General features: G+C 39.6%; 1 protein-coding gene across 2 annotated transcripts in view; it reads right to left on the bottom strand.

Annotated features, from left to right (window-relative positions):
- The window catches only part of PIR121 (transcription activator), a 481,847-nt gene that overhangs the window by 160,550 nt on the left and 302,736 nt on the right, over window positions 1-18,561 (bottom strand). The gene's annotated exons all lie outside the window — the stretch shown is intronic.

The following is an 18,561-nucleotide window of genomic DNA, read 5'->3' as shown; positions in this document are numbered from 1 at the left end:
TAAAGAAGTCTCATTTCTTGAAATAAGACTGTGGCTGCAGCCAAGAAACTGTTTAAAACCATGATTACTTTTTCCCTAAACCATTCAGTCACCAACCATGTCCACCAACACATGTCACTGAATCAGTTCTAAAGGACAGGTTATATTAGTTTCCTAACATAATCATTTATTAAATGCAAAAGCTCACAATATTTTTAAACCAGAAATCATCCTTCATAAAACTTCTATATAAAACAAAACACTCCAACTATAGCATAATGGTAAACTTGTGAAAATTTTCAACTATTGCAACAACTAGAAATTACTCTTCTAACTGTAAATTAATTAGCAGTTTATTTGCTACAGCAAACAACGAATAATTCACTACTACTATTTTCACCACAATAGATACTGCAGAAGATAAACTGGAAATTGAGAAAATACTAGAACACACACAAAAATATAACATCGTTATTTTTTAACAAAAGTCCCTGGAAAAACCCAATGTGGGAAAATCAGTGCAGCAGCCGAGGGTTTTTTTATTAAGCAGTAGTGAGAAAATTTTGAGTACAATAAATGACACCTAACTGGCAAATCTACCCAAGAGAAATATTGGCAAAACTATACTAAGGAATTTTACCCTCTCTCTGAGCAATCTTGGCACAATCTGACCTCTAAAAAGCTAGTCGTCCTAACTGGCCTGTGCAAGCTCTGCGTCACCCCTGCATTGCTGTAACGAACAAAGTTCATATACTCAGCAGAATGCTCTGATATCAATGTTACGAACCTTATCAGTGCAGCAGCCGAGGGTTTTTACTATTAAGCAGTAGTGAGAAAATTTTGAGTACAATAAATGACACCTAACTGGCAAATCTACCCAAGAGAAACATTGGCAAAACTATACTAAGGAATTTTACCCTCTCTTTGAGCAATATCGGCACAATTTGACCTCTAAAAAGCTAGTCGTCCTAACTGGTCTGTGCAGGCTCTGTGTCACCCCTGCGTTGCTGTAACGAACAAAGTTCGTATACTCAGCAGAATGCTCTGATATCAACGTTACGAACAAGGTTCGTAAATGCAACAACTACTTCAGAAGATCTGAAATATATAAATATCCATGATAAGGCAGTAATATATTATATAGGAATATTTGAATACAAGTGAGATACGAGATGATTATTAATGAGGGTGAAAGCCTGCATATATGCCCTAGGTAGGTACCTTTTCATGTACGGTCATGTACTTAGAGACATGCCTCTTCATTATTAACTACTAGTTAATTAATCATTATTTATGTTTATTATTGTTTACATTTTTATTACTTTTATATAAATTATATCCATAACATTGCCTTCCTCTTCATAAAGCTTTGTCCTCAAAGCTTATTACTAACAAGGTGTGTCATCTGTGTCTTTTTCATGTAATCTAATTGTATTCTTCGTAGTTCTTTTAGTTGTCATTTTCGTTGATACATGATGATAGGATCCATTGAGCGATAAATAAAATTGTCGAACTAAGAAGGGATCTGACCATCCTAGATCAATCTTCTATGGATTCTTACAGTTATGTTGTAGCAGCTACAACCACCCTCCAAAATTTTGCCTTAGCCTCATTTTGGAGCCTCCCTTCCAACGTTCACAGCAGCTTGCCTTGCTTCATCAAATTCACAAGCTTCAGCGTCTTTCTTGCACAAAGACAGCCTGTTGGTTACAACTTGATCCATTCCCCTCACGGTTGTTCACCCAAACTTGGTCCAATTGCAAGTTGATCAGCTTCTCCTTGAAAATTGCGCATTTCTGGAGGGCAACCAGCCTTCCCTTCAGAAATTGCGCAATCCTCTTTGGCATTCTGTTGGGCTCCAAGATTGCGTAATCCTGCCTGCCAACACTCCCAGGAGGATTTGCACAAATTTCCCTAGCAAGGCTACTCAACCCAAAATTTGCGCAAATTTGGGCAGCAGTCAACTGCTCTACCCAAAAATTGCGCAAATCTCCTGAGCAGCCAACCCAGCTCCCAGCCAGAAATGCACATTTTTCTCCAACAGTCTTTTGCATGTGCAGCTGAGTTGATCGGTTCCCTCCGGGACTAAACAAAACAGACTTGCATGCATGGGTTGCTTCTCCCAAGGCAGCATGCAAAGGCATCCCTTGTTTCAAGGATCTATGTTTAGCAGTTGGAGGTTACATGCAAGGAGCAATTCTGAAACCTCCCACCAAGTGTCGCTTCCCCTAGATTCATGGCATGCGCATCACAACCTCGATGTTATCAAAACTCATCAACTAGACGCTGCAGAGCTCATTCCTCACATCAACCTTGCAGCTCTGACATCCCACATCACATCTAGGAGCAGTTGGCACATTCAGCTCAGTTGTTTTGGGGTAAGCCCGCTTCCCATGCCTTGTGCTGCATTTCTGTCGCTTTTTGTGTTTTTGCTTGTGGGAGTATTGTTTGCTTGATTTCTTTGAACGATTGTTGTCATTTACATATATACTAGCTTGGCCTAGCTTTGTCTCAGTTTTCGTTGCTATCTCATTGTTGTCGCGTGCATGAAACTGTTTTGCACGAACGTTCGCCCAACCGGCGAACTACCTCACCCACATGCATGTTGATCTATTTGTTGAATCTTTCATTCATGTTTTGCATGCACTGTCAATCACTTCTACTATCACTTAGTGTCGCCATGCATTTACTGTCTTAGTTGCTTTCAGTTGCCCATCGACGAGTCGGGCCAACCTTGGCCAGGACTCTGCCTACACCAAGGCTGCATTGCGCAATCTGGGGAAGGAAGGCTCACCTTCCTCTCCAAATTTGCGCATTTCTGCCCAGCTCCGGCCTCCAGGACTGTTTTGTGCATTTTTGGAGGATTGTAGCTACTTGGCCCAAGAAATTGTGCAAATTTGTCCCTAGGCCAGCAGTCCTTCCCAACTATAATTACGCATTGCGCAATCCCAGTAGTCAACAGCCAGACTGGACTGTGCATTGCGCAATTCCAGTAGTCAGCCAGTCTCCCAACAACCTAGATTGTGCCTTGTGCAGTCTTGGCAGTCCGTCTCCCGACCTCCCAGCCGAAATTGTGCAACCTTCATGATCATTCACCCAAGTATGTTGCAAGTCAATTCTCATGTTCACTTTGTTTTTCGTCTGACAGATTGCTTGCCATCAGTGTTGCCATGTCTCCAAGTATCCTAGTTGTTCATCTGCCTCTCAACAGTACAGGTACAATGGTTTCCAGGAGAGCAAAGACGAAGACACCATTCAGAGCACACTCAGGGATGTCGTCGATCAAATGTCCACGAACTTGCCTACCCACGAAGACATCAAGTTGTTCGTAGACAAGGACATCAAAATATGACAGCAGTAGCATCACAGCAAGCAGCATCATGAACAACAATTGAAGACAGCATACCAAATGCAATGAATGCAAGAGGAGGGTTGTTAACAACACGGAGGTGGAACAAGGTTGCAAGCTCAAGCAGGTCCATTGATGATGAAAACAACTTTGGAGACTCCGGCTATGAAGTAACGATGCGACATGAAGATCGCGCGAATGTAGAAGATGGAACAAAGAAAGAGTTGCATGTGTTGAAACAGCAACTCAGGAAGAACATGAAGTTGCACAGACAGACGAATGATTTGCAACAGGAATAGGAACCACAGTGGGCGCAACATGCACTCACGGATGAAACTACGCCCGTACAAGTTAAGGATCCATCGAACAGCTGACACAGAGCAGACATGGTGAGCAGTGTTGTTGATTGCATGCAAGGGATTTAGCAGCATGCATGTTGTTGAGCGCACGCATGCAATCCAACCCATCCAACACACTCGCCAAGGCAAAGACAAGAAGCAAGTCCAACTGGGGTTGAACATGTATTTTGGCAAGTTGATGTGCATGGCCACCAGCACACACTTGAAGATTAGCACAGACACTACGCATCAGTGTGTTGGCAGTTCAACCGTACCCAAAAAGACCATGCACATGTTAGCAGATGAGTTGGAAGAAAGAGTCGAACCAATGCACCAGTTGCAACAGAAGCAAGAGTTCGCTTCAGCAAGATTTCACCATGAGGTGCATGCACATAATCACAAACGACTAAGCTTGGCATCAGCTCACCATCTTCACCATCACAAGCATGTCAAAGAGTTGGTCTCATCACAACGAACCGAGTGTCAGTGATGTCTTGCAAGGCTTGATCAAACCATGTTGTCTCACATGAGTACATGTGCATTGTAATGTTGAGTCATGTCAAGTGTAAGAAGTGTCAATGGTTGGATGTAACAGTCATAGAGTAGGTGGAGAGTCATGAGGGTAGTTGAACTATCACAAAGGGGAATGTCAAGGGTCACCCCACCCTTTTCTATAAATAGTCCCTCATAACTCATTGTATAAGCTTTTGGTCAGCTAAGCTTCTACTAAGATTATCTTGAAGAAGGCTTGGACAATATTGTAAGGGGCCTTGGCTTCTCCACTACACGGAGCTAATACATCTATTTGGAAGAGTGGGCGAATGTGGATGTAACGTTCCATTGTTGGGGCTAGCAGGTTTACATGGATGTATTGTATGATTGAGACTTACACTTCTTTATATAATAAGAGGCAGCACATTTTCATGCATATGTTGTTATTGTAGTTGGGCTGCTCCGGTTGCCTTAATGATATATGTTGTTTAACTTATGTACTTGTGTATGAATTGATTCACATGCAATTATATAAATCTTATTGTTAATGTGTTGTATATGTTGTTAATGTTGTCACCGTCCGTGTCGACTACTCCATCGGACATCAAACAAACCTTTCACATGAACCTTGCTGTAACAATCATCGCACTCGTCTCGGATTGATCCATGAGTGTTGTACACATTATCTTACTTTGTATGATGTGACCACCGCATCCGAGTGGAATGCTCCGCCAGAAGCTGTGCATGTCCTTTTGTGTTGTGTGTTCCTAGCTGAGTTGGGACTGATCCCTTTCAACCTGGAACTCACCTTCACCTCCTTCCCCCTTCGAAGTGTTAGAACCTCTCGTACACCTTCCTTGACTCACTGCATCAGTCACACCCTTGCTACTGACAAAGTTATCTTACTTGCCTCTGTGTGACATCGCAGTCAAGGCATTACCTTATGACCCACTACAGCGACTCTTACACCAAACGGTCTGAGGTCTAATTGGGACTTCTTACTGGGGAGATCCCCTTAACATGTTGGCGGGTCCAGCGCCGTCAACAAGTTACTGGAAACTTGTGATGAATTGTTATCACCGAATTGAATTGTGCAAAGTTTAGAATTCTACGGAACATAATATTTGTTGTTTATGTTCTGAGTGATATAGATTTGTACATTGATTGAGGTGTCTATTCTTGTGATTCGGATGTAGATAAGGAGTTCTTCTTGTTTGACCTTCCTTTAACATGTGTGTGGTAATTTCCTGACTTTAAGTACTAATGTATTTGACTTGGTTATAGAATCTTCACTTGGAATTTTCATCGTCTGGACTCTGAACAACAACATTTGAATATGCTTTTACTTCAACTGATTGATTAATGTCCTGAGTTGAGATGTTGACTGGATCGGTATTTGTTCCTCTTTCTTCAACTTGGACTAAGACTTCGACACTTTTTTGTGATGAGTTCTTCTAATTTGTTTTTCAATGACTTCTTATCATCCTTAAGTTTCTTAATTTGAGTAAATAGACTTTGATTATGGTTTCTTAGACGTGAGAGTTCCTCATTTTCTTAGACTTTGATTATGGTTTCTTATGGTATTCAAACTTCTCATCTTTTAAACACTTGATTTGTTCTAATAACCTTTGGATGACGTTCTTTAAGCATAAATTTTCCTATTCTTTTTCTGATAGACTTTCGTTGAGTATCTTTTCAGAAATTTCCTTTTCTTGTTCTAATTTATGCCTCTTAGATTTCCATTTTTTGACTTGTGCAAATAGTTTTTGATTATGTTCCTTCAAACATGAAATTTCCTTGTTTTTGTTGGATATGACTTCTTCCAGCTCTTTTTGCTTCTGTGATATTGTTTCTAGATTTTCTTGAAACATTAGCTTCGAAATATCCTTAAGGTCTTTTGATGAAGGCATTATCAGTTCAGATATCGTTGTCATGCCTTGGAATGTGACCATCTTCTTCTTCTTGTAAGGGAACATCAAGAAATTATTTTGTGTTTAACATGAACGTACCTAATTCCTTGAACCAAGGTCGACCGAGAATTATGTCAACTTCTCTGTCAAGCATAGTTACGACGCAAAATTGAGATATGCACTCATAATGATCAATTATCACTTGTAAATCGTTAATTTCATACTCTTTTTCGCCAAAAATACATTTTCTTCCGCCTATATTTGGCTCTAGAACTAATAGTTGATTTTCGAAATTAATATTGATGTGATTATTCTCGATGCTTGTACTACTAGTGATACTAATCTCTTTCCCTTGGATACCCCCCTTTAATGTAAATAATCTATAATCTACAATTGGAATACCTTTATAGGAGAATCTTCCTCCCTTTATTTCCAGATTAGAATTCATTCTTTTTTTGTCATTAATAGATTACATTTTTCTTTGTTGATAATACTTTGACATCAATAATAAGCAAAGCTTTTATTTTTCCTAAATCACATTTTTTTAATATATATTTTTTTAAAAATATAAAAATCTTCTTTTTTTAAAATAACCTTGTCTTTACTTTTAAAAAACTTGCCTTTTTTCTTCTTGCTACAATCACCTTTGAAAATATTATAAATTTATTTTTAAATATACCCTCAAAATAAAAATAAAATTTACTTTATATTTTATTTAAAGTCTTAGGTTTGGTGAATGACGTGACGCTTTGTATAGTCAACTGGGCAATTAAACTCGTGTCAGTATGGATTCAGACGGAAATGTTTTCACGAAATTTGTTGAATTGTGTACGGATGTGAGAGAATGTGTATGGACGCGTTGGTCAACCTTTCCTCCCTCACCTGACTATTCTTCTCGACGGTGGCTATAATTTTAATGTACAAATTATGTGGGCAGAAAAATAAAAATTAAAAATTATAAAACAGTAGTGACTATACAATGAATGGCTATCTATGTATAACGATGGCTAGAATTACAACAACATATACAATGACTAGATATTGTTTTACAGACTTGAGTGCGAGTAGCACATACAGGTAGAGGGTGAATAACTGTGATGGCATAGATAAGTATGATGAATGCGGTTTTGTTAAAGGCTATACACAGTGCGGCGGTGGAGATAGTGACAGATGCAGGTGTCCTGCGGTCGGCGAGGGGCAGTGGAGGCAAGTAGTGCCGGAAGATAGCTTGTGGTGGGGCGTTACTAGTGACGAAGGCGATGTTTTGTGGTTGCAACGAACAATCGGTTATGATAGCCTATTGGGAGGCAATGGTGGACGGCTTGTGTATGCAACCCGTGGGGTAGCGATTCACCTGTTTTTTTTTTTTGCTTTTGTCTTTTAACTTTCAATTTATTATAATTTTTCTTTCTCGTGTGTGTGTCTGTGTCTATGTGTGTGTGTGTGTGTGTGTGTGTATATATATATATATATATAAGTTGCACGAAATGCCGAAACGTTTCAGAGTTTCCGAAACAGGTATGTTTAAAAACATCACCTCCCAAAAATGGAAACGTTGGTCGAAACGTTGGCTGAAATGCCATATATGTTTATGTATATAAAAAGAAATTTATAGATAATTGAATAACACATTATCTTGCAAGAAAAAAGGGAATAAGACCCATAGATGACAATTTAGAAGGAAAACCAAGTCTATATTAACTCTCATAGATGAATACATAGTGGTCGAGTTTCAGCGGAGTTTTGGAGTTTCGGGTACAGGTACATCCCGAAACATCGGGTTCCTAGAAGTTTCGTGCAACATAGATATATATATATATATTTTGTTATAATTTTTTCATATATTTTTTAACTTTTTTTTATATATTATTTTTATAACTTTTTTTTGATTAATCTTTTTCTTTTTATTTTGTATTTTTCTTTCAAAATAATAACATTCTTAAGAATCTCTTTTTTTTCAATATATACTTTTTGACTTTCTTTTATTTTTATTCTTTTTCATTAGATATATTATGTTTTTAACTTTTTATATATAACAAAAAAAAAAATTAATTTAAATCTTTTTTCTTTCTTTTCTAAATCAGCAACATATTTTTTTTGTTTAATTATATGGCCAAAGGCCTGACAATGAAACTTGCAAAATGGAGAAGCTCCAAACTATCTGTAGCGAAACGTTGCAATTGTGATAGCAACAAAGTTGACCGAGAGATGATGACAAAAGGCCAAACCAAGTTGATCTTGTGCAGTGGTTGAGCAGAGAGAGGTTCGAACAGCTTTGATACCAATGTAACAAACAAATTTCGTATGGTTAGAGGAATGCTCTAATACCAACGTAACTGTGAAAATTCCTAGACTCGAAGGAACCCCTATTGTAGCAAATCTGAATCTACTTCACCTACTTGATTTTTAAATTACATTCATCAATTTATTCTTCTGAATACTGAAGCAAATTACTTCTGCAACCTACACTAATTAAATATTTGATCTTAGGAAACGAAAAACAAAGGAAAGAACAAAATACATAAGATACAGTTATTTTTGGACACAATAGTCCCCGGAAAAACCCGATGCGGGAAAATCGGTGCAGCAGCTCTAAGGGTTTTATTATTATGCAGGAGAAATATCTGAACACAAATCTAGGATGCTCATCTAGCAATCCTTTATAGAGAAAATAATGGCGGAAAATCTGAGTGAGTTGCACCTCACTTCAACCTGCAGAATTACAGCTGATCCAGCACAAGACTGGCTAACCCCGTTATTTCAGTGTCACCACTTCTTCCCTCTGCGTCGGCTTTCCCAACTGTTCTGGCAGTTTCGACTATTCCCAGCAATTATGACTTCTGTCCTCTGCATCAGCTTTCCCGGCCATTCCGACTATTCTCGGTAGTTTCGGCTTCTTCCCTCTACGTCAACTTTCCCAGCTATTCCAGCAATTTCGGCTTCTTCCCTCTGCGTTAGCATTCCCAACTGTTCCAGCATCTCTGGATTCTGCGTGGCAGGCAACTTTTCTGCATTAGCTCTCCCGACTACTGTGCTGCCACTCTGTGAGTATTCTCCGGAAAGTCCTTCTCCTGGATTCTCACTACCCCTCAGCTGCAAGATCTCTCCAATCGATTTTCCTCCTGAGAAATTCTCACCTCAGAAAATCGATTTCCTCAATCTTTCTGTGTTTTTTTCCAATCTCCTCAATCTCCCCAACCTCCATTTTATACTTTTCCTGTTGAGTCTTCAACGACCGAGATTAAGTCTCTAATCAACGGCTAAGATTAAAACATGAATTGATCCACCTTCTAGATCACTCTCAGCCATATTTTGATTAATACTCATTAATATTTTAATTTCCCTAAATTTAGACTTAGGAACTCTATTAAAAATATTATTTATTTTAATAAAATACAATCCGGGTGGAATTTCATCAAACGGTTTCTGGGTTCTTTAGAACTCATGTGCCTTAGCCTCTCCACCAATTTTCAAGGCTAGAGCACTTTCGATGCTACCAAAAACTAACACTCCCTCTTAGCGAGGAAAGTGCTCTAACAACAATGTCCACCTCCATTTTGCTTTGTTTCTGAAGCACCTCCTTTTTGCACTGCTGCTTCCACCAACACTATGTTGCTGCTACTACCGTACTGCTGCCCATGACACTACCACTGCCACTGCTGCATTTGTACTACAACTCCCTCTCAAACGCTGCATCTGTTATGCTGCTAGCACTGCCACTACTAACACTGCAACTGTACTACAACTCAATTGTTGAAAGAAGCAATTGAAAAACATCCAAAATTATATGAACTTAACTGTGTTCAGCATAATACAATGAATGATGGAATTTGACTGTTGTTGATTCTGACCCTCTGAATCTTCTGCACTGCTGCTGACTCCTGCACAATGCCAACTGCACTACTGGCAACCGTGCTCTATGCTGATCAGTCTTTGGTCCCCAACTACTGCATCTGTCCTCCAAATGCTCCATTGGATCATCTGACACTAAGTCCATCTCGCTACTGCTGAATCTTGGGCTCCCATAGCAAGGAATTGATCCAAGAGGTGGACTCCTCAAGGATCCTGCTCACATGTAGTCCTCTTGACTACAGCTCAATATCGCCCCATCACCCTCCTGGAGATGCGTGGGCACTCATGGCATACTCATCCTGGTCAATCTTTGTTGAAGCACCCTTAGGATCATGTTTCTCATCCTTGTCCTTTTTCTTCAAAGACACTAGGATGCATAGTGGCCCATCTCGCCACAACAGAAACATCACCTTTGAAATGTCCTTCTTTTGCTTCGACTTTTGTTGTCCCTTCGATGTTAGAGCTATGTTCTCCTCCTCCTCCTTCGTCTTTTTGCCACTCCCACTACTGCCATTGAGGTTGACCTTTACTAGGTCCCTCCTTAACTCCTCCTGTTGAAGAGCTGCCCACATCTCCTCCCATGAAGGTAGTTTTTCTCTACCCAATATGCTTTGGATGAAAACTTGCCATTCGTCCAAGACTCCATTCAGGGCTATCCTCACCATCACGGTTGGTTGAGAAGTGGACCCCACTGCAGCAAGACGGTCTCTAGTGTCCTGAAGTCATTGAAGATAGAGGTACACCCCTTATCCTTTCTCCATCAAAGTCCGCTGCAACCTCTGCTCCAAATACATCTTTCGTTGTTCGGAAGAGCCTTCATACAGAGAAGACAATGCTTCCCACATCTCTTGGACTGTATCCTTGCCCTGCAAGTGTGAGACCAGATAATCTCGAACTCCATCGAGAATGAGCCTCTTTGCCTTCCGCTGCTCGGCCTTGTACTTCTTCTTTTGATCGTTGTTAGCAGGATCAACTACAACATTATTGACGTAGGCCTCGAGATCATATTCCTCCAGAATAGCTAAGATTTTGGTCTTCCATATGACATAGTTGGAAGCACCTTCCAACCTGTCCTGATCTCTGAGCCCATGCGATGCCATCTCACCCAACTATCACATTGACTCCTCTAGTCACTGTTTAGCACTGCTCAGCTCCTTAGCAAGTGAGAAATTCGAACTTTCTGGTGGAAAGTTCTATGAGGAGAAAATTCCCCTTCTACATGTCTTCGTTCTTTTTTAGCTTATTTCTGCCCCGGCAGAAACTGCACCCTTCAAGCACTGTACTGAGGCTCTAGGTCACTCCCTCGGCCTCTGCAAGCTAATGATTTGGAAATGGTACCTCTCTGTCAACTCTATCAGAGAGAGATTACCTTGCAATCTCTACTTCCCGGCAAGGACTGTGCAATCCCTTCAAGGGGATTCGAATTGCTCCCAAATGCAGCTATTGGCCCCTCTGCTCAATAGTGGATTTGCTCTTCCTGTTTCAAAATCAATGTTGTGATACCATGTGAAAATTCCTAGACTCAAAGGAACCCCTACTACAGGAAATCTGAATTTACTTCACCTACTTGATTTTTAAATTACATTCATCAAGTTATTCTTCTGAATACTGAAGCAAATTACTTCTACAGCCTAGACTAATTAAATATTTGATCTCATGAAACAGAAAACAGAGCAAATAACAAGATACATAGGACACACTTATTTTTGGACATAATAGTCTCCGAAAAAACCCAATGCGGGAAAACCGGTGCAGCAGCTCTAAGCGTTTTCTTATTATGCAGGAGAAATATCTAAATACAAATCTAAGATGCTCATCTAGTAATCCTTTACAGAGAAAATGTTGGCGGAAAATCTGAGTGAGTTTTACCTCACTTCACCCGGCAGAATTCTGGCTAATTCGGCATAAGACTACCTAACCCCGACTATTTCTACATCATCTTTTCTGTTGTCTGTGTTAGCTTTCCCGGTTGTTCTGACAGTGACCGGAAGTTCTCGTTGTTCCTGGCAGTTCCGGCTTCTGCCCTCTGCGTCAACGTTCTCGACAGTTCCAGCAGTTCCCTACAATTTCAATTGTTCCCCGCAGTTTCGGCTTCTGCCTTCTGCGTCAACTCTCCCGGCTATTCCGGCAGTTCTCGGCAGTTCTTGTTGTTCTCAGTAGTTCTGGTTTCTGCCCTCTACGTCAGCTTTCCCGTCTGTTCTGGCAGTTTTGCATTCTACGTGACAAGCAACTCTTCTGCATCAGCTCTCCCAGCTACTGCGCTACCTCTCTGCAAGCTCTCTCCGCCTCTCTATCAGTATTCTCTGGAAAGTCCTCCCGGATTCTCACTGCCCCTCATATGCAAGATTCCCCCAATCGATTTTCCTCCTGAGAACTTCTCACCTCGGAAAATCGATTTCGCAATCTCTCTGTGTTTTTCCAAATGAACCCCAAGCCTCCATTTTATACTTTCCCTGTTGAGTCTTCAACGGCCGAGATTAAGCTCTAATCAATGACTAAGATTAAAACATGACTTGATCCGCCTTCTAAATCATTCTCACCCATATTTCGATTAATAAAAAGTTTGTATACTCAGATGAATGCTCTAATATGAATGTTACGAACAAGGTTCGTAAATGCAACAACTACTTCAGAAGATCTGAAATATATAAATATCCATGATAGGACAATAATATATTACATAAGAATATTTGAATACAAGTGAGATATGAGATGATTACAAATAGGGGTCAGTGTCTGCTTATATACCCTAGGCACATTTTCATGTATGGTCATGTCCTTAGAGACATGCTTCTTCATTATTAACTACTATTATTTATGTTTATTATTGTTTACATTTTTATTATTTTTATCTGCCTGAATTAGCTGCCAATCTAGTCGTCTTGCCTGTTGCTGACTAGGAAAATGCTTCTCCAGCCCTCTGGAAAATCTTCCTGGCCTATGGAACTCAAGATGTCCTCTCTTTCAATTGATTCAAACTACTCACTTGAGGCTCTGTGCTGGCTCTGCGCAGCCTCCTGGAGAATATTTTCGGCCTCCTCTTTTTTACTCTCCAAAACTAGAAAACTTCCTTCGAACTCACTGTCTTTGCCCCTAACTATCTCTGCGTCCCCTCTCTGGCTAGAACTCTTTAGGCAAAATGTTGTTGCTCTCTGGAAAATCAAACCGCCCAAGGAGATCGATCTCAAGTGTATTCCACCATCTACCCATTGACTTTTTCTTATAATCTCCAGTTGGGACTCCAACGGCCAAAATTAAAACTTAATCAATGATTGAGATTATTTTCCATTCAATCTATGTGAGTTTCTAGAGAAATCTCACGTTCCTCAATCAATTGTTGTTAATTAATAATTTTCCCTAAGTTAAACTTACGAAAAATTGTATCATTGATTAATTAACTTAATTAAGGCATTTCTAAGTGGATTTTCCTTAAACATTTTCTGGGTTATGGAGTCCTAGTGTTTCTTAGCCTCTCTGACAATTGTCGAGACTAGAACACCACCCAATGCTACAAAAACTAACCCTCACTCTTAGCGAGGAAGGTGTTCTAGCATTGAACTACTACAACACCCTGTCTCTGCATCATCCTCCATACACGTTATTGACACTATTGTATTATTGTCAACTTTGCATCTACACTGCAACTCCCTCTCCATTGTTTTTGTTTCCAATGCAACTTTGAAGCATCCGAAATACAAAATCAATTGTATCTTTGTGTTACATCTGTCTCTTGAGCATCTGACTGTTATTAGCCTCTGCACTGTCCATTGGGAATCTGCGTTGTTGTTGGATCTACGACTGAGCCTCCCGATCTACTATCAACTCTACTCTGTGCTCCTCAACACATGACTGCTACTAGTCTGCAACTGTCACTCTAGAATCGAAATGCATCAACTAACACTGATCCTCTTGCTACTGAAAACTGTGGGCCCTTGTAGCAAGGTAATCATCCATGAGAAAACACCAATTGATGCTCACCTCAATGGACACTTCCCAAACCTCTGCGCAACTCAGGGAATATAGCTCCATATCCCCCCACCTCACTGCTCGAGGTATAGCTGCAAAAATGGCGAAGTGTTCCTCCAACCTAGAGGACAAATTGTCTATCTCTACGGATGTTTCCACCAGGTCCTACTTCCTTGTCCTTCTTCCTTTGAGGACACTGAGTACTGTAGTGGCCAAAATTGCCACACCTGAAGCACTTTGTTGATTTTTTGTAGCATCGAATGTGCTCTAGCCATGAAAATTGGTGGAGAGGCTAAGGCACATAATATCTCCAAAACCCTGAAATCGTTTTAAGAAATTCCACCCAGTTGAGTAGTCATTAAAATAATTAATATTTTTAATGGGTTCCTAAGTCTAAACTTAGGAAAATAAAAATGTTAATGAGCATTAATAAAGATAAGGGTGAGAAGCTTCTAAGAGACGAGGATCAAGTCTATTTTAATCTTAGTCATTGATTAGAGACTTAATCTCGATTGTTGATTCATCAACAGGAAAAGTATAAGAGAAGACATGAGGATCATTTGGAGACACAACGGAAAATACTCAATATCTCAAGGAAAATCAATTCTCAAGAGAGGAGATCGATTTCAAAGAGAGAGTTGCAGGGTGGACAAAAAGGAGGGCAACAACAGTAGGTTGTGTCTAAGGAGGAGGTGACACAAAGACAATGAGAGACAGCACAGAGAGAGACGCAGTCCAGAGGAGAGACGTAGACGTCACACAAGTTGTCACAGAGGGACTCAGAGCTACTCAGAGCCATGCTGAGCCACGCAGAGTGACGCAGAGGTGACGCAGGAGTCGGAGAAGGGTCTCTAGATTGTCAGAAAGTTGCAAAGGGAAAGTATCAGGTGTTTTCTTTTAGTTTCTCTGTAAAATCATTCCTTGTAAAAGCAATTTCTGCTGAAGATTAATAAAACCCTCATCCACTGCAACAGTTTTCCTGCATTCGGTTTTTCCGGGAACAATTGTCCAAAAACAACTGTGTTGATGTAATTGGTTCTTGTGCATGTATTTTCTCTGTGTAATTATGTGATAACTGCAGTAGAATTTATTTTAATATTTGTTAAAGGGATTTCATAAATAACTCGTTGCGAAGAATAAGTAGGTGAAATAAATCAGTTGCTTCAGTAGAATTTCAGTTTAGAAATTTCCACATGGTATCAGAGTAGAGATCCAGCAACAGGAGAGAAAAATCGACTATGGGTCAAGAGCATGATGCAGTGGCATCAACTCAAAGGGACTTGCGGAGATTTCCAGAAGAATGCACAACGGACATAAATCATGATTATTCTATGTTAGCTTCCAGATTGGTACATACTCATAGACAATGGAGCGTCCTGACATATGACAAGAATTTGAGAATGTTTTTCAGATTATCAGGAAGAAAGAATGAATTTTCAGATCATCATGGGAAATAAAGCAAAGTGTACCCCAGTAGGAAGAGGTATTGTAGTCTTTCAAATTGAAGCAGGAGAGCGGCTTCGAGCAACCAATGTGCTCCATGTGCCAAGATTGGGGATGAACTTACTCTTCGTATCTCAACTTCAAAACAAGGGTTACGATGTTTTCTTCATTAAGGAGAAAGTCTATGTCAAACACCCGAGTTGGAAAAGGAAGGCCCAAATTGGAATCAAAAGTAACAGGTTGTACAGATTATAGAATCACCAATGGCACTGATAGGCAGCAATGGAGACAAAGATTTGAATGAACTATGGCACAAGAGGATGGGACGCTTACACCGTGGGGCTTTGAGAATTCTTAGAAAAACAGTATCAAGAGTTCCTAAATTAAGTACCGAACGAGATGATGTATGCAGAGGGTGTACTCTAGGCAAGTATGTTAAAGCAGCGTTTTCCAGAAGTAACAATAGATCTAAAAGTGTGCTAGGATTGATACACTCAGACATCTACGGACCAATGTCCATAAAAGCTCTTAGTGGTGCCGAATACTTCATCACCTTCATCGATGACCATTCCAGAAAGACTTGGATCTACTTTCTGAAAACCAAGGATAAAGCTTTTGGTTGATTCAAAGAGTTCAAGGCTCTAGTAGAGAATCTAACAAGAAAGAAGATAAAAGTGTTGCGCTCAAACAATGGTGGAGAGTATGTTGACAAGGACTTCACCGATTTTTGTGCTAAGGAAGGCATTAGAAGAGAGTGGACTGCTCCCTACAATCTGGAGCAGAATGGGGTAGCAGAAAGGAAAAACAAGACTATTGTGGAAGCAGTTAGGGAAATGTTGTCTGATTAGCATATGCCCAAATTCTTGTGGGCAGAAGCATGCAACTCGGCAGTTTATGTCCAAAATAGGACTCCACATAGGGCATTAAGCAAAATCACTCTAGAAAGGGTCTTCACCGGGAAGACCCCTGATGTCAGTCATTTCAGGATATTTGGGAGTTTATCATATTGTCGTATACCCGAGGAAAAGAGAAAGAAATTAGATCAAACTGTTGAGCAAGGATATCTAGTGGGATATAGCGAGAATGCTAAGGCATATCGAATCTATCTTCCAGGGAGTAGGAAGCTAGTAGTTTGGCGGGATGTAAAGCTCATGGAAGACAAAGCTTTCAGGAAATCCCGATAAATGTCTTCTGAGGAGCAATCAAAAGACGAGTCATTGGTCCAACCACTTCGACCAGCAGAAACTACTACCAGAAGGGTTTACAGTTGAAGACTTCAACAGCTGAAAGGAGCTCTAGCAGGGATGATGAAGGCTCGGGTAGTAGTGAAAATAGATATGCATAGAAGGTGAAGGAATACGATGGCAGAGGGAGTTGTTCACCAGCGAGGGAGAGTGAGTTTGCTGCAAGTGAAGTTGTGGGCAGTGTGGTTTCTGATTTTATTTGCAAGTAAGAGCTGCGTTTGACAGTGTGAAGCTTGGAGCAGTTGGACAGCGTATAAGGCTTTGGAACCAGGCAGCAAATGGATCGATACAGATGGTAACGGATCTGGAGATGGCGAAGCAGCAAGGGTTTTACCCACTTCACAATAATAAAAAATTTCGAAATTTTTTCCTGCAACGCAAATGAAACCCCAAACAGCAGAACTATACCCCTGCAGAAAATTGGTTCTGAGGCTAGATCTTACCCTCCAGGGCCTAGATCTAGCTTCAAGATTGAAGCTCACCTTCAGATCTGCAACCTGTAACCTGTAACCTGAAAACAATGAAAACAAACAGCCAGAACCTGAAAATGCAAAAAATAAATGAAACCCAAAAAACCCTAAGAACCAACTAAATAATTAAAGTATTTACAAACTGAAGGCTCTAGGTAGCCAAATTTATCGTTATGCCATGGAAATATTTTCAGAATTTTAAACTTAATGTGAGGTGCTTCAGAAAACCCTTCATGCATCTGCAAAAATTCTAATGATAAGCCCGGGTTAAAACTCATTGGGCTCTTTCAGAACATGCAATCCGGGAGTTGGCTGGTTCAGCTGAGAACTTCCCCTAACTCCCGGTAAATTCAAAATTAAGGATACCCTGCACAGCTTAAATCAGTCAATTAACATAGAGGGAGAAAACAACAGTGAAATTCAGATCAAATGGAGATACCTGCCATTATATTCAGAGATTAAACTATCATTCAAACCCCAGAGATCAGACAAGATACCTATGCCTAAATCAATCTTCATCAAGCTATCATCAATGGCTGAAACTAAATTTATGCAGAAAAATAAAACATCTTACAACATTTCCAGAAGAGTAACACCAGCAAGATTTCGACCCCAAAATCTTTCTTTATTGCACAAAAATGACTACAAGAGAGCTTTCTTTAGCACAGGACTCTAAGATCGAATGATCTCAAATGACCCCTGACACCCTATTTAAAGGAAAATTTCCCAACGACTAGTTCGAGTGATCCATGTCAAAATGATCTCGATCGTCGATGAGGATCAAAATCCCTTTTAATCTCATCCATCAAAATTTTTAAATGCATTTTAATATATTAAAATTTTAAATCTTGCATTTATTTCCTCAAAAATTTAACTTATTATTATTTTATTTTTCAATTTTTTATTTATCTTTAAAATTTTATTTTATTTTATTTTTTTAATTTTTAGTTATTTTTTATTTTTTATTTTTTATTTTTTTATTATATATATTTTTACTGCGTTTTTTATTTTTTTTATTTTTGGATCCTCGAACTTAACATTTGGAAAAATCACCTAGGACCTAGGACTTATGAGGGGATAAAACATTTTCTAACCCTAAAAACACTTTACAACATGACTTGTACAATTTTACATCTCAAGGGGAAAAACCCATTTGACATAGACCCTCATAGACCACCCAATTCTGCGACACAACTATAATCTAGCAGATCAAGCAATTTGTAATAACCTAACCAAATAGTTAGGATTATTTCCAAATTACTTTTACATAGACTCGAAGCACACTAGGATACCCCTAAGATACTAATGACAAAATCCATTCCGGCTTTGGGGTTAGGCTGAAGGAAAACTCTACCGATCATGGATCGGTGAGACAAAAAACATTTCAGAACATAGATTATCACTAGAAAATTAGGTTTGCCTAGGCAATTTACATACATGACTCAGATCTGCTAAGATTATTTACAATTTACACATGCATACTGGGTTTATAACATAACATGATCAGGCTGATGATGA

The sequence above is a fragment of the Pinus tabuliformis genome, chromosome 3_1 (assembly GCF_031772625.1).
Source record: "Pinus tabuliformis cultivar Carrire ecotype Pingquan chromosome 3_1, CPIR1, whole genome shotgun sequence".
In the NCBI taxonomy this organism is placed as follows: domain Eukaryota; kingdom Viridiplantae; phylum Streptophyta; class Pinopsida; order Pinales; family Pinaceae; genus Pinus; species Pinus tabuliformis.
Note: the sequence above shows the minus strand (reverse complement) of the source record. Positions and strands in the feature narration are given on the sequence as shown.